This window comes from Pseudorca crassidens, chromosome X, assembly GCF_039906515.1.
Source record: "Pseudorca crassidens isolate mPseCra1 chromosome X, mPseCra1.hap1, whole genome shotgun sequence".
Classification (NCBI taxonomy): Eukaryota; Metazoa; Chordata; class Mammalia; order Artiodactyla; family Delphinidae; genus Pseudorca; species Pseudorca crassidens.
Window position 1 is genome coordinate 54,786,158 of NC_090317.1, and position 23,449 is coordinate 54,809,606.

Consider the following 23,449-nt stretch of genomic DNA (forward strand, 5'->3'; position numbering starts at 1 on the left):
GTGTTCTTCAAGTTCAATACTAGTCAACAGTGAAATGGCCCTGCCTAAAATCACAGATAAATAATGTGGGAGGTGCATACGTGTGTAAGTGTATAAATCTGATCATGTCAAATATGCTTGAAATATGTGAATTATTATTTTAAAGATTACTTCAATGTTTAAGTCTGGAAATCCTCCACTATTATTCTGAAAATATATATCCCTTGTGTTTCAGAATTGTTCTCACTAACTGCCCAGCTCATCAAAATCACGTATTTCAAGGTGAGGTGTTATTCACAATAACCCACTGCCCTGATCACAGGGCCAGAACTAAGGCAAGTTCCCTTCACAAGATTTCTGCAGTAGGGTTGGGAAAGAGAGGCCATTGTCTCTCTGATCATGAAGCGGAGAAGATAGAAGGTAATGATCCTAGCCATAATCCTCCACTATATGTTGGGTGATCATAACTCACCGTTTGCTGGGGAAGTTTCAGTTCATGCTTGTTTTCACCCTGTAATTATTAACAGCACTCCTTTCTTTTCAATCTCCAAAATGTTCTGGTTTGGATCATAAATTATAGGATCACCCAAACCTTATAAACAAAACTGGTCTGAGGGGGAATCCCTGAATCATAGAGAAGGGAAAAATGAGAGAATGTGGCTATGAGAGATGGAGCGAGGAAGGTAAGAATGAAAGGAGGGAGGGAGGGAAAGAGAGAAAGGGAGAAAGAGAGAGAGAGAGAGAGAGAGAGAGAGAGAGAGAGAGAGAGAGAGAGAGAGAGAGATCCTTGTTGCTGTCCGCCCCACATGCTTTGTTATTTATTAGTGAGTTCTATTTCATGAGCCACTCCAGAATACTTTCATATTTTCCTATGAAAAAGAATCCTGATTAACATACATTTCCATAGTTTAAAATAAATTAAAGTCCTTACTTTAACAAATTATATCCTTGAAAATCCTTTCCTGTAAGCTTTATCTAACCATCCATCCATCCCTCCATTCAACAAATATTTACTGAATATCTTCTATATTTTAACTGGATTAGACAAGAGGGATGTAGAAGGAAAGAGACACTGGGTTTTTTCATGGAATTTATAATCTAAGAAAAAACAAATTTAGCAAGTAATTTAAATATGATAAAGGAGTTGTTATAGCAATGTATTTTAGGAGGGCATATATTATCTCTTGCAAGTCTCTTACAAGGTAACATTGCTGTACTCATACAGAACTATTTGAATTTTTCTAAATCATGTGCTTTCCCCTCGTATACTTCATCTTCTTCAGCTAAATAATTCCTACTTGTTCTTCAAAATAAAAGTTAGGTATCACCTCTTCTGGAAAGACTAACATGTCTCCATCTCCTCAAGTTTGATTTAATTGCCCCATTTATGTGCTCAGTGATATTACCTATATCAAAACACGCTGCAAGACAGTCATTAATTTAACAAACTGACTTTTATGTTTCTCACTTTCTTGATTTTCTTCTTACTCCTAATATGCATTCTTTACATTGTGGTTTAGTTTTCCCTTTTCTTCTTAGAACTTTATATAAAGATATAATATTCATTTTATTTTATGTCTGGCTTCTTTTTCTCAAAATTATGTTCATGGGATCTATTCATTATATGTAGCTCTAGTTCATAGACCATGATCATTTTATCCATTCTACTGTTGATAGATCTTTGGATTGTTTCTATTTTGAGACTATTAAGAATAGGGCTGCCATAAACATTCTGGCACTTGTCTATTTTTCATTGAAATATAGTTGACATATAATATTATGTTAGTTTCAGGTGTACTAAATATCGATTTGACATTTGCATACATTATGAAGTGATCACCACAATAAGTCTAGTAACCATGTCACTATACAAAGTTATTACAATACTATTAACCATATTTCTTATGCTGTATGTTACACCCCCCTGGATTATTTATTTTATAACTAGAGGCCTAAACCTTTTAATTCCCTTCACCTATTTTCCACCACCAAACCCCTCCCCTCTGGCAAACACCTATTTGTTCTCTGTATCTAAGAGTATATTTTCATTTTGTTTTGCTTTGTTCTGTTTTTTAGAGTTCACATATAAGTGAGATAATATGGTACTTGTCTTTCTCTGATTTATTTCACTTAGCATAGTACCCTATAGATCCATCCACATTGTCACAAATGGCAAGATATTTTTTTATGGCTCAGTAATATTCCATTTTGTGTGTGTGTGTATATATGTGTGTGTGTGTATATATATATATATATATATATATATATATATATTATACACACACATCACTTCTTGTTTATCCATTTATCTTTGGATGGACACTTAGGTTGTTTCCATATCTTGGCTTTTGTAAACAAGGCTGCCAAATAAATGTTTCTGTTTTCTTCTGGTAAATAACCAGGAAGGAAATTGCTGGATCTTATGGCAGTTTTGTTTTTAATTTTTTGAGGAACTCCATAGAATTTTCCACAATGGCTACACCAACTTGCAATTCCACCAACAGTGCATGAGGGTTCCCTTCTCTCCAAATCCTAGCCAGCACATGATATTTGTTGTCTTTTGGATGATAATCATTCTGACAGCTCTGAGATGGTATCACATTATGGTTTTGATTTACATTTCCCTGATGATTAGTGATGATCAACATCTTTTCATGTGTCTGTTGGTCATCCATATGGAAAAAATGTGTATTCAGGTTCTCTGCCCATTTAAAAAAATTATGTTAAGTTGAATGAGTTCTTTGTATACCTTGAATATTATCCACTTATATATAATGTTAGAAAATATTTTGTCCCATTCAATAGGCTTCTTTTTTGTTCTGTTGAGAGTTTCTTTCCCTGTGCAGAAGCTTTTAAGTTTGATGTAGTTCTATTTGTTTATTTTTGTCTTTGTTTCCCTTACCTGTGGAAGTAGATCTAAAAATACTATTGCTAAGAACCAGTGTCAAAGAGGATAATGCTTGTTTTCTTCTAGGAATTGTAAGGTTTCAGGTCTACAATTTAAGCTTTTAATCCATTTTGAGTTTATTTTCGTATATGGTGTGAAAAATCAGTCCAGTTTCATTATTTTGCATGTAGCTGTCCAGTTTTCCCAACTTAATTTGTCAAAGAAACATTTTCCATTGTATATTCATGCCTCCTTTGTTGTAGATTAATTGACCATGTAAGTGTGGGTTTATTTATGGGGTCTCTATTCTGTTCTACTGACCTATGTGCCTGTTTTTGCCCCAGTACATGTTGTTTTGATTACTGTATCTTTGTAGTATAGTTTAAAACAGGGAGCATGATACCTTCAGCTTTGTCCTACTTTCTCAAGATTTCTGTGGCTATTTGGGGTTTATGTGATTCCTTACAAATTTTAGAATTACTTTTTCTAGTCCTGTGAAAAACACCATTGGTATTTTGATAGGGATAGCATAGGATCTGCAGGTTGCCTTGTGTAATATGGTCATATATATGGATCTTGTTTGTTTGTTTGTTTGTTTTTAATCCTTTCAGTCATTCTATGTCTTCTTATTGGAGCATTTAGTCCATTTACATTTAAGTAATTATTGATAGGTATGTACTTATTACCATTTGGTTCATTATTTTCTGGTCATTTTTGTAGTTTTTTGGTTCCTTTCTTCTTTTGCTCTGTTCAGTTGTGATTTGATGACTATTTTAAGTATTGTGTTTGGATTCTTGTCTGTTTTGTGTGCATTTATTATAGGTTTTTAGTTGGTGGTTACCATGAGGTTCATATATAACAACCTATATACGTGCATATATATATATATATATATTTATGTGATTATTTCAAGTTGATGATCTCTTAAGTTCAAACACTTTCTATCCACCCTATATTTTTGCTCCTCCCTCCCATGTTTAATATTTTTGAGGTCATATTCTACATCTTTTTGTTTTGTGTATCCCTTAACTGCTTATTGTGGCTACAAATTATTTTACTACTTTTGTCTTTTAATCTTTCTATTACCTTATTACCATTACTGTATGTTTGCCTTTACCAATGAAAATTTTCCTTTCATAATTTTCATATTTATTACTGTGGCCTTTGCTTTTCTGCTTAGAGAAATTCTTCAACATTTTTTGTAAAGCTCGTTTAGAGATGCTGAACTCTGACTTTTGTTTGTCTTTGAAACTCTATTTCTCCTTCAAATCTGAATGACAGTCATGACGGGTAGAGTATTCTTGGTTGTAAGCTTTGTTCCTTTCACCATTTGAATATAGTGTGTCACTCCCTTCTGGCTTGCAATATTTCTGCTGAAAAGTCAGCTGTAAGTCTTATGGGAGTTCACTTGTATGTAACTAGTTGCTTTTCTCTTATTGCTTTTAAGATTCTCTCTTTATCTTTCATTTTTGCCATTTTAATTATAATATGTCTTGGTGTGGAACTTTTTGGTTTCACCTTGTGTGGGACTCCTGTGCACCCTGGAAGTGGATATCTGTTTCCTTCCCCAAATTAAGTTAGTTTTCAGCTATTATTTCTTCAAATAAATCATCTGCTCCTTTATCTCTCTCTCTTCTCCTCTGGGACCCCTATAATGCAAATGTTAATATACTTGATGTTGCCCCAGAGGTATTTTAAACTATCTTCATTTTTAAGAATTCTTTTATCTTCTTTCTGTTCTACTTGGGTATTTCCACTACTCCATCTTCCAGATTACTCTTTCCTTTCCTCTGTACCTCTAAATTACTTTCAATTCCTTCTATTGTATTTTTTATTCCAGTTATTGTATTCTTTAGCTCTGCTTGTTTCTTTTTTATATTTTCTAACTCTTTGTTGAAATTCTCACTGTGTACATTCATTCTTCTCCCAAGTTTGGTGAACTTGTTTAGAACTTGTTTATGATCATTTCCTCAAATCTTTTATTGAATAGATTGATTCTCTCCATTTCATTTAGTTCTTTTTGTAAGGTTTTGTCTTGTTCTTTCATTTGGAACATATTCTATGTCTCCTCATTTTGCCCATATCTCTAGGTTTATTTCTATGTGTTAGATACCTAGATAATACACTGGTTACATTTCCCACTCTTAGAGAAGTGGCCTTATGTAAGAGACATCTTACGGGGCCCAGCACCACACTCACCTCTGGTTGCCAGAGCAATATGCTCTAGGGATGTCCCTTATGTGGACTGTGTGCACCCTTCTCTTGTGGCAGGGCTGACTACTGTGGGTATGCTGGTAGGGATGGTTGGCCTCTGGACCTGTTGGCTTGTGTGTTGGCTGCAGACCAGCTGGAGGGTAGGGCAGGCTCCTTGCATAGCTGACTGCATGGCATAGTGGCACATAGTTGCCACAAACCCACTTGTACAAAAGACAGGCTCCCCGTGTGGCCAGCTTACTGCTGTGGGCTGCTGCTGGATAGGCCAGTCTTCCCATGTGGTTGCTACCTGGCCAGCTATTGGGCAGCTCTGGGTCCCAGTAGGTCCAGCTGTGTGGCTTGGGGGTGGATGGCTATTGCCAGCCTGCTGTTGGGTTGTGCCTCGTCCCTGTGTGGCTAGTTGCACAGCCAGGGGTGCAAGGCTGTTGCTTGCCCACTGGTGATTGGATACGTCTCCAGCAATTATAGGCTAGAGGGAGGATTCCAAAATGGCACTTTCCACCACTGGTGTCATCACAGTAGAATGAGATCCTAAAAGTGGCTACTGCCAGTGTCTCCATCCTCCCAGCAAGTCCCAACTGCTTCCTGCCTCTCAGCAAGGCTTTCCAAGATCAGCAAGTGGATATGACCCAGGATTTTTTTCAAAGTATTGCCTCTGTTCTAGGGCTCAGAGCATCTGAGATTTTGCACACACCCTGTAAGAGTAGAGTCTCTTTTCTATAGTCTTCCAACTCTTCCAAACTTCAGCCTTGCTGGTTTACAAAGTCAGACATTCTGAGGGCTCATCTTCCTGGTGCAGGATCCCTGAGCAGGGAAACCCAATGTGGAGCTCAGACTCCTTGCTCCTTGGGGAGGACCTCTGTGATTATGCTATTCTTCTCATTTGTGAGTTGATGATGAGGGAATGTGGGTTTGACTATACTGCCTCTTTACCCCTCCAACCTGTCTCACTGTGTTTTCTTCTTTATATCCCTAATTGTGAAAAATATTTTCTGCTAGTGTTCACTTTGTTCTCATAGATATTTGCTTTCTAAGTCGTTGTAATTTTGATGTGCCCATGGGAGGCAATGAATTCAGTGTCCTCCACATCTGCCATCTTGACCACACTACTTGGCACTTGTCTCCTGATGCATAGTAATCTACATTTTTCTGAGGTGTAAACCTAAAATGTGGAATTGCCACATCATAGATTATACCTATCAAGTTTCATGCTTACTTTTCTACTTGGCTGTTTTTTCCTTAATTGATTTGTAAGAGTATTTTATATATTCTGAATACAAGCTGCAGGATGTATTTTAAAAATAGTGAGAAAACTACAAAGAGATTTATCTAACTCTGGAGGTATGTGTTTACATTTCAAGGGGGAGAGGATTTACAAGAAGGCAGTAGCATGTCAAGGTCATAAAAGATGTAGACTCTGAGACTTATCTGGCTCTGGAAGAAATACATTTACATTTCAAAATTTATCATGAGAACCCAGAATTATTTCCATTCAATCTCTCCAAGAAACAAAGTTTTTTTTCTATCTTCTTTCAGGAGGGGAGTGAGAGGCAGCTAACCCTTTCTCCTTTATCTAAGCAGAGAAAATTCATTTTCTCCATCCACTCAACTATGGAGTGTCTAAAGTGTTGCATATATAGTATATTTTTAATTCTGGCATTCATCACAAAAAACTAGGGCAAGTGGAGTAAAGCATAAAATCAATAGAACCCCTTGTTTGTATGAAAAGGATAAAATTAATAAAGATAAATGTTAAAAACTCAACAAATACCCTATTCTAGAGATATGTGTTGAAAATCACTTCTCTCAGTTTGTGGTTTGTCTTTTCCCACTCTTAAGTAGTGTCTTCTAATTTCAACGTAGCTGAAATTATGATTTTTTTCTTTGTGCTTTTTGTGTCCTGTTTAAGACATATTCACTTTTCCTGATGCTGTGAAGATAGTCTCCTTCATTATCTTTGAAAAATTGTATTGCTTTGTCTTTCACATTTAGATATATTATCTATCAAGTATGGCTTGAGATAGTGGTCAAATTTTATTTTTTCTCTATAGTTACCTATTGTACCTGTGCTTTTACCACAAGTGGAAGTCTGTAATGACATTTTAAATTGACATAGTCTGCAATTTCATTACTTCAGAGTTTATTTTGGTTGGCTTCAACAAAGGCACTGAAAACAATTTGGTCATGAGCCTAAAAGCATATACCAAGAGTATATCTAAGTTCTTACTGCCGTGATTGAAACAGACCTAATGGATGAATTTAATTTATGGTTTATCTACAGATCTCAAATTATGATTAGAGTATTGTGAAGAAAGCAGGCATTTTAAGCTCAGGATAGGGCTTTGAAGTTTTACCAAGGTAACAAAATAGTAATTGTGCAAATCATTTAAATTTGGAAAGTAGTAAATCAAGGGAAAAATAAAGGAAGTTTTCTGAAATTTACATCCAGTATCTCACCTATAAATTTTTCTGGGGTTTAATTGCCTTTTTCTCCAATTTAAAGGATTCTGTGAGCTTCATGTGTTAATTATAATCAGATTGTTATTCATTATGCTGATCTAAATTTATTGTAAATACTGTAATAAGGATAGCATATGGTAATATCCACAATATCTTGTGTTGATATAAATATGAATGACTTGATAACCAATGTGTTTCTGATGTGGAACCTATTTAAAGATATAGTTTTGGAGCTAATTGTTTTAAGTCACTATAAGGAAACATGATTTTCAAATGTCAGTAGAAATCAGAAGGGAATCTGAGAACATGTACAAGGAATAGCTAACTCTTGAATAAATATAATGTTTACATTTTACACATTGTATTTGCTTTATGTTATCTTTTTACTGAATTTACTTCTCAAAGACTCCAAAAATTGCACTTAAAGAGTACATATAATAAATATTGTGCTTCAATTTTTCAGTCTATCATAGTATTCTGAAACCAATAACTTTTAACAAATTCACTTTATTTAACTGTATAATTTATATTTCAGTGTTTCCCTGATTGTTTTGCTATTTTGGTGTTCTCCAGCTGGTGATTTTTTAGTTAAAAAGCACACATTCCTTATTTTTCCATTATCTAGATTTAATTAAAATTGTTTGTAATATAATACATGTTTTTTTTAATCATTAAGGGCTGAGGAAATTAATTTGTAACCAATTTTTCCCTCAGATTGCATGTATGAGTAATTAGTATATGCGAAATGGTAAGTAATATATTTCCAAGCTTAAGAGACAAAGTTAGGAAGAATTTATAAAAATTCTGACATTCTTTTTGTCTTAGAATTGCTGAATTATATGGCTATTTGTACAGCTATTGTAGTTAAAAAATTATATGAAATGGCAAAAATGTTTTTCTTTTCCTCCACTTGCAATTCTTATATGGAAAATACAAATTTAGGTTTATTTTCCGTTATAAAACATATGTAGACTCTGTGTGTGTGTGTGTGTGTGTGTGTGTGTGTGTGTGTGTGTGTGTGAAGGGCAAATAACAACTTTACAAAACCAAAGAGTAGAATACAGATAATAAGTTTTAGGCCAGCAAGGGAAACCATAGCATGTCATAGACTATAATTTTTTATATGCTCAGAATATACTCGGATGCCATAGAGGATTATCCACTATTTTCCAAAAACAAACCAATTCAACATATAACTCACAACTTCCTTTCTTTTCCTTCATGGCACATTCCTTTGCACTAGTGTAGAGTTAACACTCAATTATTCATTCTAATGAAGGGTAGCCTGAACATGAGTAATCCAAAGCAGCATGTAATTCAGAAGTAGTGTTAGTTGGTTTTTGAATGTGTTTCCTTCCAGGGAAAGGATTGGACGTATTAGCTTTTCTGACACTTTTTAGTTTAAAATTTATACAATCTAGCTTTCTTGGAGAGGTAACAACAATTAAGGGAGACAACATAAGATACTGATAGACACAGAAGCTCTGGAGTCATAGTATCTCAGTTCAAATCTTAGCTCTATGACTTTCAAACTCACGGTTCGTAGACAAGTCATTTAACCTCTCGAAGCATCAGTCTACATGTCTTTAAAATGGTGATAATACTCACCTCATAACATTATTATAAATATTAAATGAAATATTATTTATAAAGTTCTAAGCTCTTCGTCAGGAAAATTTTAAGCACTCAGTAAATGCTAGTAATAATAGGAGCAGTAATTTTAGTAGTGACTGAGGGTAGCAAATATGGCATTAAAAATGGATGATGCACAATATAATAGAGCCACACATGTATAAGTTGACTGCACTAATGTAGTTTTGCACTCTATCAACTTTTATTCTTTAAAACATTTTAAATATTATTTTGTGATGTGTTGACCTAGTCAGATTGTAAGTTTTTTTAAAGTGAATATCTGTTTAAGATGAATCCTGTGGTAGTACAAAAATTCTGGGGATCAGTTGCTGCCTTGTAGTCATGTAAAACTATCTGGACAGATAAAAGAGCATACTGTTCTCAATGCATGAAAAGCCAATACCAGCAATATGTTATTTCTCCCCCAAGAACTTAGAGTGAATAACACTTGGGAAACCTGGGTATGTAAGTTATAAACAATTTGAAAATTCCTTTGAAAAAGTTTCAGTAATGAAGCTGTACTTTAAAATATTCTTCTAAAATACCTTTGCCTCCCTTCCCCGTGTTAATAAAATAATATAGGTAATATAATTTAACATTTTTTTTATTCAGGGCTTCCCTTATCATTTTAAACATGAACAATAACCATATGGTATTGTGACAATACAAGATAGATGACAGTCTTTTAAGACTCCAGGATATACCCTGAAATTGCATCTGAATAAAGACATATACTTATTACTATATATAAAATAGATAACTAATAAGGGCCTACTGTATAGCACAGGGAACTCTTCTCAATACTCTGTAATGACCTATATGGGAAAAGAATCTAAAAAAGAGTGGACATATGTATATGTATAAATGATTCACTTTACTGTACAGCAGAACCTAACACAACATTGTAAATTAACTATACTCCAATAAAAAATTTAAAAAAAGACTTGGCATGCACATATTTTCTTGTAATTTGCGTGATTTTATTTCTAGAATCAAGTAGAAGATGGACAAATGAAAATTTTGAGTTCTATTTATTTAGTTGGCTTTTAGTGAGCCAGTGTTAATTTTATTATTTAAATCTCCTAGATCCTTCCACATACGAAATCATTTAATATACCAGATTCTGGCAGAATACCTCATCCATTTTAAACCACTGAGTCAACTGGCTTAATGAAACATATCCAGATTTTTAACTAATCAAATCAAATATGGAAAGGCTAATAATAACCCTATGGTATCCTGTAGTTAACTGAATGGAAGACTACTTGAGGACACATTACAAAATATCTTGCTAGAATACATCTCCACAAACACGAACATGTGAATTCTGTTTTTTTTCAAGTCACTAAAATACATTGAATTTTTTCTCTTATTTTTTCCTTAATAGACTTATAGTTGTATAAGTTTACAAAAAATTTATACCCGGATATTTTGAGAATGTAAACACAATTATATCTGCATGTTAAATTTCAAAATCTGTGGCTATACAAAAGAAAAGATACTGACCAAATTGTTCTGTTTTACATGATAAAAAAATGAATGACTACATCAGCATTTCATGGCAGTTACTCTGCAAAATACATGAGCAGGCATGTGCGTGCACACACACGCACACACTGCTAAAGAAAAGTTTCCGGTGCTGAAATAACACAACTCTCAAAATAATTCATTATTAGAGGAAGCTACTCCAAGTAGAAAATAAAGAACAAATAAGTAGGCTATTTCATGCACTTTCTTATGAAGTTAATCCTAGTGGAGTTTGTGATTCTGGGCCTTATCAGTACCTGGCTGTGGGATTGCTAATTTTACTTATCTTTCTCTCACTGAACAGACCACAGAAATCATTCCTCTAAATGTTCTTCTTTTGCCATCCCCTACAGGTGGGCAAGACTTTTATATGCATGTGACTTTTTCAGAAGACACCCAAAATTGTGATAGAAAAACTGTAATGTGCGTGTACTTTGTTTCCATCACCTTTAGAGGTTAAACTATAGTTTATACTTTTATAATAAGGAAGACTTTGTGATTATGTGTTATCAGGGGCAGCAATGTGGACTTTCTGACCTGATGAGATTCCAGTGCTTCATTTAATGGGGAGATAAAACTTTTTCAAAGTTCAACACAGTGTATAGAGTTTGATGAGCATGTTCAGTGTGAAAGCATTCCACCTGGCACTCTCATTCTTCAGTGTCCTTTATAAAGGACTTTGCAGAGAAGTGTTTTGTTCACAGTTGACCACTGTTTTTATGTGATTAGAGTTTGTATTGCATTAGCTAGCCTGGTATCCAAGTCCTATTATTGTTTGCTCAGATAAAGGCATGAGCCTCATGTCCTTCCACATACACATTTAACTTCTTTGTTCCTTGATATAACCTGAGATACTAAAACTAGGATGTTAAGTTTAGGTTTCTGTGAGTAGAGGAGTAAGTGCTAAAGGAATGCATGTGAAGACTTGCATCAGTTTTCCAAGTGGTGTGTGGAGAAGCTACCTGGCTGGAACTCAAGTACGGAATAGGCAAGAAAGAAATATGGAAGATGTCATTGGTCAGGGGAGCAAGAGATAATTGGAAACTGAAAAGCTACCTGTTCTGATCTTTACTCAAAGGTAAAATCAACCTTTAAGTCAACAGCCCAGCACTTCTGGTCTGTCTTGATTCATTCATCTAACAAATATTTAACAAACACCTCTTATTATGATACCACTTCAAATAAACTGGGTTAGTTATAGTAAAAAAATAATAAGTTTTGGTGAGAATGTGGAGAAATTGGACCTTTCATACTGGGTGAGAATGTAAAATGGTACAGCTGCTTTAGAAAAGACTTTCCTCAGAAGTCAAATAAAGGGTTATGACCTAGTAATTGTACTCCTAGGTATATGTCTAAGAGAATTAAAAACATATATTCACATGAAAACTTATATATGAATGTTCATAGCAGTATTATTCATAATAGTAAAAAACTAGAAACAACATATATGTCCATCTACTGATTAATGAATGAATAAACAAAATGTGGGAGATGGTATATTCATACAAGAGAATATTATTCAGTCATAAAAAGGAATGAAGTATTGATATATGCTATAATATGGATGAACCTTGAAAACATACTAAGTGAAAGGAGCCAGTTACAAAAAACCGCATATTGCATGATTCCACTGACATGAAATATATAGGATAAACAAATCTATAGAAGCAGAAATCTAACTAGTGGTTACCAGGGGTTAGGAGGTGCATGGTTTTGGAGGAAATAAGGAATGTTAAGGTCTGAATGTCTGTGTCTTCCCAAAATTTAGAATTTGAAATTATAATGCCCAATGTGATGGTATTAGGAAGTGAGACCATTGAAAGACGATGAGCTCATGTGGGCTCTGCTCTCATGAATGAGATTGATTGCCCTTATAAAAGCAGCCTGAGAGAGCCCCCTCACCCCCCTGCTATGTAAGAACAAAATGAGAAGTCAGCAGTCTGCAACCTGGAAGAGGACCTTCACCAGAACCCGACCATCCTGGCACCCTGATTTCAGACTTCCAGCTTCTGGAACTGTGAGAAATAAATTTCTGTTGCATATAAGCCACCCAATACTGGTGTTTTGTTATTAGCCTGAACAGACTAAGACAAGGAGTGACTGAAAATAGGTACTGAGTTTCTTTTTTGGGGGTAATTAAAATGTTCTAAAATTGTGGTGATGTTTGCACGATCCTGTGAGTATACTAAAAGTTTTAAATTGTACACTTAAAATGGGTGAATTATATGGTATGTGACTTAGATCTCAATAAAACTGTTAATTGAAAAATATTCAGTATTCATTTAATTACCTTTAAAAAATAAATATGCAAGGGTTCCCAACTTTGAGGGCACACTGGAATTGTTACTGCAGTGTGCATTGTGTCAAATAGCTTCAACTGGGACTTCCCTGGTGGCACAGTGCTTAAGAATCTGCCTGCCAATGCAGGGGACACGAGTTCGAGCCCTGGTCCCAGAAGATCCCACATGGCGTGGAGCAACTAAGCCCGTGCACCACAACTACTGAGGCTGCACTCTAGAGCCTGCAAGCCACAACTACTGAGCCCACGTGCTGCAACTACCGATGCCAGCACGGCTAGAGCCTGTGCTCTGCAACAAGAGAAGCTACTGCAATGAGAAGCCTGTGCACTGCAAGGAAGAGTAGCACCCGCTCGCCGCAACTAGAGGAAGCCCACGTGCAGCAACGAAGACCCAATGCAGCCAAAAATAAATACATAAAATAAATAAATTTATTAAAAAATAATAGCTTCAACCTAGGAGGTCAATGGAAGACCCGGACCGGCAATCTCGGTCCTTGTGATAGCAAGCAAAGAATTGCAGACTACCACTTCAGGCTTAAGCACAAAGCACAGTTTATTAAAGCATAGTTACACTCTCAGAGGGAGAGCAGTCTGTTGCTGTGAAGTGAAACCAGCCCTCCTGTATAAGCTTAAGGGTGTTTATAAGGAGTGTTCTGCAAGTAGGTGGGGTGCGATTATGGGTGAGTGACAGGGGATTATTATTTGATTGACAGTCCCTAATTATGTAACAAATTCATTATTGCACATCCCCTTACCCATGATTCACTAAGAAAAGCCCACGGGGGCGTGGGGGGGGGTGAGGAGGAGCAAAACCACATGCAGATTTTATTATAGTGATGGTATAATGAGTTTGGGTTTACTATAGGTTATACACCCGTCTAGTCTGGGCATGTGAGGCCCAGGGAAGTTCCCTTGTGTAACTGTGTTCCCTCTTTATCAGGGTAAGTTGCCCACCACTCGACCATAGTTTCATCCATTCTGGGTGGGGTCAGGGGAGGGTCCCCAGATGGTTGTGGTATGATTTGATTATTCCTCTCTTGTCTTTAGGCCACTGTCACTTCCTTGCTGCTAATGTCTGACTAACTACCTAACAGAATCATCTAAGAAGGTTTAAAAATCCTGACCCACAGGTAGTCTCCCAGACTAATCATATCAGAATCTCTGAGAGGAGAATCTGAACATGAGTGTTTTTAAAGCTTCCCAAGTAACTACAATGCATATTCAAGGTAAGGAAACGTTGTTAATATAAAGAGCTTCGTATGGCACTAAACTAGCAAGTAGCTAGTTTTCTTATTTGAACCTCAGTTTCCTTATTTGTAAAATGAGCATAATAATATTTTCCCTCATTTATGATATTTAAGAAATGTTTTTTGAGACCCCCAAAATTAACTGCCAAAATCAAGTTTTAAAGTGCAGTAAAATGTTAGTGGTAGAATCTTGGTATTGGTGTATACGGGTTCTCATTGTTAAATTATTTCAACTTTACTATATATTTGAAATTTTCATAATGAAATATGAAGGGATGAAAAAACCCTATTATCTTTCAGGAACCATTATATGTGTTGAAGTATAGCGGTGAACAAAGCCAACAAAGTTCTTGCTCTCACAGAGCTTGTATTCTAGAAGAGTAAACAAAAATCCTAATAAGTTAATATTTGTTAAGTTTGGTATGTGCTTTGAAAAAAATTAAAAGGAAATTAAGAGAAGTGAGTGTTATAGAGTAATTCTTTTCATATAGGATAATCTGGAAAAGATTGATAAAATGGAATTTAAATAGAGACCCATATTTCTTAATGATCATGCTGGCTGCTATTTTGTGAAAAGACTGGAGGTAGACAAGGATAGAAATAAAGAGACCGATTAGTAGGCTCCTAACAATAGTTCATAAAAGAGATGATAGTGAAAGTGTTAGATGTGGTGAGCTATGAATAGTCTGGATATTTGAAGGTAGAACTGACAAAGTTTTCTGATGCATTGTATTTGGGTGTGAGAGAAAGAGAAGGATCAAGGATTACTTTAAGGTTTTTAACCTGAACATCAGGAAGAATGGTGTTCTTGTCTGTTAGGAATCATGACTCATTGGGGTCAAGGAATTTTATTAATCTTTACAATCCCCATTCTTTATTCATGAATGTGAATATAGGACTTTCTATTTATCCCTCTCAAATTTTAACTTGTTGGTGTTATAAAAATAAGTTAATAAATGGTAACTATTATATACCAGGTATTGTGCATAGTCTAGCATCACTTTTCACAACAATTATGTAAGGTAGATTTTTCTTCCCATTTGACTGATGAAGACAATAATGTTCATAGAGGTGAAATATCTTTCCTAAGATAGCAAATAAATGATAGAACCGAGACTTGAGGCTGCATTCTCTGATGCTAATTTCTATATTTGTTCCTCTCTGCTTCTTTTATTGGTTGAATCTGATTTTTCATACTAGTGTTTGGTAATATGTAAATGTAGGCAGGCTCTTTTCTGATTACAATAAAATAAGTAATTATACTGATAAGTTTTTATAATTTTCTATTTTACTAAATTGAGCCACAGTGTTATCTGAAATACAAAGAGAATAAAAAGATAATTCTCCAAAGATTTCTATTTTCTACACATTTATTTATTTATTGGCTGCACCACCACTGTGGCACGTGGGATCTTAGTTCCCCAACCAGGGATTGAACCTATGCCCCCTGCAGTGGAAGGGCAGAGTCTTAACCACTGGACCACCAGGGAAGTTCTTATTTTCTATACCTTTAAATCTATCAGGATACTTATGTTGAAGGAGATCAGCGTTGGAGTACATTACACTATTAAAAAGATAGTCTAGGTAAGTGAATGGATGTACAGAAGAGAAAGAAACAAAGTAAGGTTTTATTTCAGAGCTGACTGGGCATTTGAATAACTGTGAAAGCTGTCCTTAAATAGTTTGGTTAAGTATTGTGGCCAAATGTTTACATAGCTTGACATAATCACCCCATGCCTTAAAATAAGGATAAATACTGATGAGTCTGAATGAGGAGAAGAAATAAAAAACATTTGGTAGTGGAGTATGGACATACTTAGAGAGTAGTTAGTCATGCAAAAACACCTATGCATGTGCCAAGGAAAAGCAGTTTACGAATTATTTAACACAAAAATGCTAATAGCAATTTTTTTATTTAGTAAAGTGATCCTGAAATTTCCCAGATGAAAGAAATTTGGGAGATAAAAGTAGGCAATCATAACTTCTTCAGTTTCATTAATATTTTACAACATTCAACACTGTACAATGCAGTCATTATGAAGCTAGAGTGTGAAATAAATTTTCTGCTGATTTTCTTTGGGGAGTGGGCTTTAATGGGGTTTCTTTAGTTGGATACCCATGGTGAGGATTAAAGAAAGCTATCTGACAAAGCATCTCTACTTCATCTAATGGATAGCCTATAGGTAGGATTTCCCCAGATATAACTGTAGAAAGGCGATATATATTTATTTTTGTGGGACGTTACTATGAAAATACAAAAATGACAAAACATTGCTAATGTCATTTAAAGGAAATTGTTTTCAAATCACCTCATTAACTACATTTTATCTTTTCCTTCCCTTTCAGATTGCACTATAGCAATTTCTTCTCAGGGATATCGGAAATGTTATTTGTAACAAGATCAGAATCTTGGGACTTTTAATGAAAACCATAATGATCTCAGAGGAACTCATTTACAGATGTAATGGGTTTATTTTTTATTGAAATATGAGGTTGATTATGCAGTTTAAAAATGTATTTAAGATATGGGTCAAAATGCTTCATTTACACTATTAATCTAACTTCTAGACCTGCATTAAAATTCCAGTTTGACCATTTACTGATATATAAACTTGGGAAAGATTTAGAGCGCTCTAAACATTAGTTTCCTCATTTGACAGATAGAACCAACAATTCTTCCTCATGAAGTTGCAATTTATCTTAAAGAATAGAGATCAAACAATACCCATATTTCCATGTTGACAAAGTGTAAGCAGCATTGTTTATTGAAAAGAGAGTTTTATAATCAGAGACCTAAATTAGAATGCTAGCCACTTACCAAAAGGATGATGTTTGGTGAATTTTTTAACTTTCTGTTTTGGTATCCTCATGTATACAGTGAACATTTAACACCTCAAAGGTTAACAAGATTAAATTTGGTATTATATATAAAATGCCTTGCACAATGCCTGGAATATAAAATGGTTTTCGTTCCACAGTCTGCAGGATTGTAGTTCTTGCTTCTGCTCTCTGCCCTCTGGTGGCTATCCAAGATGCGTGTGCAAGCTTCCTGATGGGAGGGACTGGTGGTGGGTAGAGCTGGGTGTTGCTCTGGTGGGCAGAGCTCAGTAAAATTTAATCTCCTTGTCTGCTGATGGCTGGGGCTGAGTTCCCTCCCTGTTGGTTGTTTGTCCTGGGCGACCCAACACTGGAGCCTGCAGGCTCTTTGGTGGGGCTAATGGTGGACCTTGGGAGGGCTCACACCAAGGAGTACTTCCCAGAACTTCTGCTGCCAGTGTCCTTGTCCCAGTGGTGAGCCACAGCCACCCCCCGCCTCTGTAGGAGACCCTCCAGCACTAGCAGGTAGGTCTGGTTCAGTCTCCTATGGGGTCACTGCTCCTTCCCCAGGGTCCTGATGTGCACACTACTTTGTGTGTGCCCTCCAAGATTGGAGTCTCTGTTTCCCCCAGTCCTGTCAAATTCCTGCAATCAAATCTTGCAAGCCTTCAAAGTCTGATTCTCTGGGAATTCCTCCTCCTGTTGCTGGACCCCCAGGTTGGGAAGCCTGATGTGGGGATCAGGACCTTCACTCCAGTGAGTGGACTTCTGTGGTATAATTGTTCTTCAGTTTGAGTCACCCACCCAGTGGTTATGGGATTTGATTTTATTGTGATTGCACCCCTCCTACCATCTCATTGCGACTTCTCCTTTGTCTTTTGATGTGGGTATCATTTTTGGTGAGTTCCAGTGTCTTCCTGTCTATGATTGTTCAGCAGTTAGTTGTGATTCCAGTGCTCTCTCAAGAGGGAGTGAGAGCATGTCCCTCTACTCCGCCATCTTGAACCAATCTCCTTATTCTTAAGATATACACACTGAAGTATTTAGGTGGAAAGGTCCATGATGTACACAAATTACTCTCAAAAAGTTCTGGAAAGGGCTTCCCTGGTGGCACAGTGGTTGAGAGTCCACCTGCCGATGCAGGGGACACGGGTTCGTGCCCTGGTCCGGGAAGATCCCACATGCCATGGAGTGGCTGGGCCCATGAGCCATGGCCGCTAAGCCTGCACATCTGGAGTCTGTGCTTCACAACGGGAGAGGCCACAACAGTGAGAGGCCCGCGTCCCACAAAAAAAAAAAAAAGTTCTGAAAAAAATAATACTATATATGGAGGGTGGGAGGAGAGAGAAAAAAAGCAAATGATAAAGCAAATAGAGAAAATATTAACAGTTGGTGAAATTGGTAAAGTTTATGCTGATATTTTGTATTATTTTTTTTTTTTGCCTCTCATTTTTCATTAAAAAAATGGAGTATAGTTGATTTACAATATTGCATTAGTATCAGGCATACAGCATAATGATTCAGCTTTTTTTTTTTGCAGATTATATTCCATCATAGGTTATTACAAGATATTTTGTACTATTATTATTCTTGCAGGTTCTCTGTGTTTGAAATTGCTTGTAAATAAAAAGTAAAACAAACATTAAAAAGTACCAGATTCGTGAAAACATTGTATCATTATATTTGACGTTTTTGAAGGATTTAATGCTAGTGGATATTGGCAACAATGTTATTTTGAGTTATATACATATATATATATATATATATATATGATTGTAAAACTCACAGTTCACAATTTATTTTGGGAGAAAATAATCTATGTTCTTTCATTTTATGCAAGAAATATGGGTAATGAAAATTTATTTCAATATTGATACATCTTGAATTTCATAACAGTGATGCAGATTGAATTAATAATTTCTTTTACCTGTAAAATAATGTTTTCCTTAACCACAGAATTTGCACCATACACAGTGGAGATAATACGATTATGTTTCATGAAGTTATTCTTTGTTTTTGCTAAAGCTCATATATTCATTTTGTGAATCAAAGTTTCCTATATTTTACTTTTCTTATTTTATGCTGCCTTAATCCTCTCCAAAAGTGCCCTCCTAAAGAATTGATCATTAATGTTCACAATTTTATGACTATATATTCCTGCTGAGATCAAGGGATTTTCCCTATGATATTATTTGTTTCTCTTAGCTTCATTTTCCCTTTTTGGAAATTTTTCACATAAAATTCTTAGTGTTTTTGGTCATTATTTTACCAAATATTATTGCCACTAAAACAGATTCCTTTGATTAAAAATGGCCACTGAGATTTTCATTAAAATATTTTTATGACTTAATCCTATTACAAATAATATCATTTTTCTTTTTAAATGCAAGTATTTTCTAATATATAAAAAATTTAAAGATCAGCATTTTTGCAAATACTTTTTTACTTTAACACACATTTCCTCTTATGAATTCAAAATTATATTTTTGTCTTTCTCCATTTTATTCCTTTGTTTTATATTCTATACATTGTCTTCAGGACCAAATATCCTGCTGTCTTCTACTCCCTTGAACAGTTGTTAGTGCTGACTTAGTGTTTTCAGCTTTTTTTATAATTGTAATTTGCATTCCTTCTTTTATTTTAGTATTTTCAAACTCCTATATTAATCGTCATATATATATATATATATATATATATATATCTTTTTTCCTTAGAGGTTTAGTTATGTCCAAAACTCTTGCTCCCAAACGTTCTTTTGCAATTTCACAGCACAAAATTAAATGTTCCAGCTTGTCTGTGGCTCTACACCCTTCTTTCAAACAGGCAGAAAAACTGATCCCTTTGAAATATATTCTGACTTTAGAGTCTGCTTATAGCAACTTATGTGCTACATATGTCTATTCTTTCCCAAGCTCTTTATAGTACATTAATCTTTTTTTGTGTGGTACGCGGGCCTCTCACTGTTGTGGCCTCTCCCGTTGCGGAGCACAGGCTCCGGATGCGCAGGCTCAGCAGCCATGGCTCTCGGGCCCAGCTGCTCTGCGGCATGTGGGATCTTCTCGGACCGGGGCATGAACCGGTGCCCCCTGCATCGGCAGGTGGACTCTCAACCACTGTGCCACCAGGGAAGCCCTCTGTTGTCTACTTTTTTTTTTTTTTTTTTTTTTTTTTTTGCGGTACGCGGGCCTTTCACTGTTGTGGCCTCTCCCGTTGCGGAGCACAGGCTCCGGACGCGCAGGCTCAGCGGCCATGGCTCATGGGCCCAGCCGCTCCGTGGCATGTGGGATCTTCCCAGACCGGGGCACGAACCCGTGTCCCCTGCATCGGCAGACGGACTCTCAACCACTGCGCCACCAGGGAAGCCCTGTTGTCTACTTTTAAAGTTTTGTTCCATCCCTTCCTTTCCTGGATTTTTTGTTTTGTTTTGCTTTAGATGTTGAACTAATCAAAAAGGTGATCTAATCTACTCACATTTTCCCAGTTATTTTGCAAATAAATACATTGTATTCCAGAATGGATTTGGTGTCTTCAGAAAGAAGAAATATAAAGCTATAATCTCTTTTAATAATCACACTTGATTCATTACACACATGGAGAACAGCTGTGCAAAATTCATTTACAAGTTTTTACAACCTGTGGTAGAAAGTATGAAAACTGTCTTTCTACTGCATACTATACTGGTCTTGGGACATTTGGACACTGTACTAGTAAGAACCAGAATGTATTATAACAAGAACAAAAAAGGCAGAGGGAGGAAGAGCAACCAAAGTGGCTTAATTTACTTTACATTCCCTTCATAAGGTTGGCTCACAAATCCTTGATTGAACAGTATATTTCAATGTTTTCTTCATTCTTGCCTGGAACTTTTCTCTGAGTTACCTTTCTGTCAAGTAATCCTCTTGACACTATTCTGGAGCATCCCCCAATCATATGTAACCAAAAACTGTTATGACCATCTTATTTTTAGAGCTATACATTACATAGTTAAACTTCACTCTATAAACTATGCTTGCATTTTGAAATGCACATTTCTTCTCTTAACCTTTTCAAACTAAAGTAAAATTAGCAGCAGAAGTGATTGTAGTAATTTGACAAAAAATATAAAAATAAGGGTAAATGATCTATTCACATCTATACCTTGTGTTTTAAATATTTTTTAAACAATTTGAAGTTTATACAGAAAATTTGCAAGTACAGTAGAAATAACTTTTCCTTTGATCCGTTTGAGAGTGAATTGCTAACTGATGCCCCGTGACTTCCCAGCAGTAGTTTAGTGTATATTTCCTTCAAACAAGGACATTCGACCATAGTACAACTATCAAATTGGGAAGTTAACATAAACACCATACCACCAGCTAATCATCAGACCCCACTCAAGTTTTGCCAAATGTTTGAAAAATGTCCTGTATAGCAAAAATAATGTTTTAGATTATACCCTTTGAACTTAATTATTGTATTATTTTGTTTTTCTTCCCTTTAGAACAGTCCCACAATCTTTCTTCGACTTTCATCATCTTGACACTTTTGAATAGCACAGACCAATTATAATGTAATGTGTCCCTCAGTTTGGTTTCGTTTAATGTTTCCTCATGATTTGATTCAAGTCATACACCTTTGGCAACAATATCACAGAATGGATTTTGTGTTCTTCTCATTCCATCTAGTAAGGTGGCACATAATTTCAATTTTTTTCATTACTGATGTTCACTTTGATCATGTCTTGATTAAGAAATTGTATGCCAGACTTCCCCGCTGTAAGTTTTCTATTTTTCCTCTTTGTAATTATGAAGTATTTTAATAGTTGAATCTCTGTAAATATCCCATTCTTCATCATACTTATTACTTATTCCTTTATTAATTTCTATAAGCATGGTTTCCTACTTTAGTGGGCTATAATATGCTCTATAATGACTTATTTCAATGCTGAAATTGTCCCAGATTTGGCCAGTGGGACCCCATTCAGACTGCCTACTGCGTTCTTCTGACATATCCCCATCATTCCTTGAGCACTTCCTTGTTTATTGGTTTCAGAAAATGTCCAATGCTTTTCATGTACTCTTCATGTCCCAGACCTGGAATCATAATTTTTCCAAGGTGTTCTGATTACTTTCAGTGGATAATGGTATTTAGAGACTGCTATCAAGATACTAATCCAAATAAAGTCTCAACACCTCAAGGTTTATTATAATTTTCTCCCTTTCCATATTTGTAATTCCCTTCTTCAACAGTGAGGAAATGGGCTCATTTTATCCTTAATGTGTTTACTTATACAGTTATTCCCCTGCATGTAACCAACCTGCCATTGCTACCAATGCAAATGCTAAATATTTCTAGTTAATTAATCTTTTAATCCTTCGGCAGACATTTTGGCTCTTGAAGTCATTGTGAGGAGAAACTCAAGTGTCCATAGTTTTCTCATCCCTATGCTGACTTATTTTAAATAGATTCTTACACAGAAACTTTTCAAAAGTTCTTAAGATCTAAATAACCACATTTGCTCTTTCCTCCTTTGTCATATTTTGTTTATCCCTTTAAGAAAATATAATAGCATTTATAAGTCTTCTAAATTAATAGAAACTAAAGAGAACATGACAACTAAATGCAATATTTGATCGTGAATTGGAAAAATAAAATATTTTAAAGATAATATTGGAACAGTCAGTAAAAATTTTGTGAACTGTAGAGTGGGTAATATCTTGTATCATGTTTAAACTTCATTAATTTTACAATTGTATAGTAGCTCTGCAAAAGAATGTCCTTTTTCTTTGAAGAAACATGTTAAAATTATTAGGAATATATAGTAATGATATCTGCAATTTACTCTCAACTCCTCAAGTAAAAACAATTATATTTATCATATATATAATACATATTCATGTATAAACATATATATTCATGTATGTATAAACACATATGAATGAGAGAAATAAATCAAGCAAAACAGTGAATCCAGTTGAAAGGCGTACAATTCTTGCAATTTTCTATAGTTTTGAAATGTTTCCAAAAATGTTGAAAGTTGCAAAAATCTTGTTCTCCCCCAAACACTGTACAAATCAGTTTTGTTTCCTCTGAATTCTTAATCGTATTCAGCTGTACAGCACAGGTACTACCTCTAACTTTTTTTCTATAGGTGATTTTCCTAGCTGTCAAGGGGGGACTACAGTGTTTCATTCACCAGAATTTGCCTGCTTGCTTTCCCCAACCAGACTCTCTACAGCCTTCCTCAGATTTCCATTCTAACCCTTAAAAATTCTCAAAATCTGGAAATACTTCCTTGTGTCTACCCTGAATCCTATAAATTAAATCTGAAACTCCTTTCTTCTTCATTTTCTTCCTTCAATCAATATGTTTACAGGTTACTTAGAAACCTCTGAATGTTTTTACATT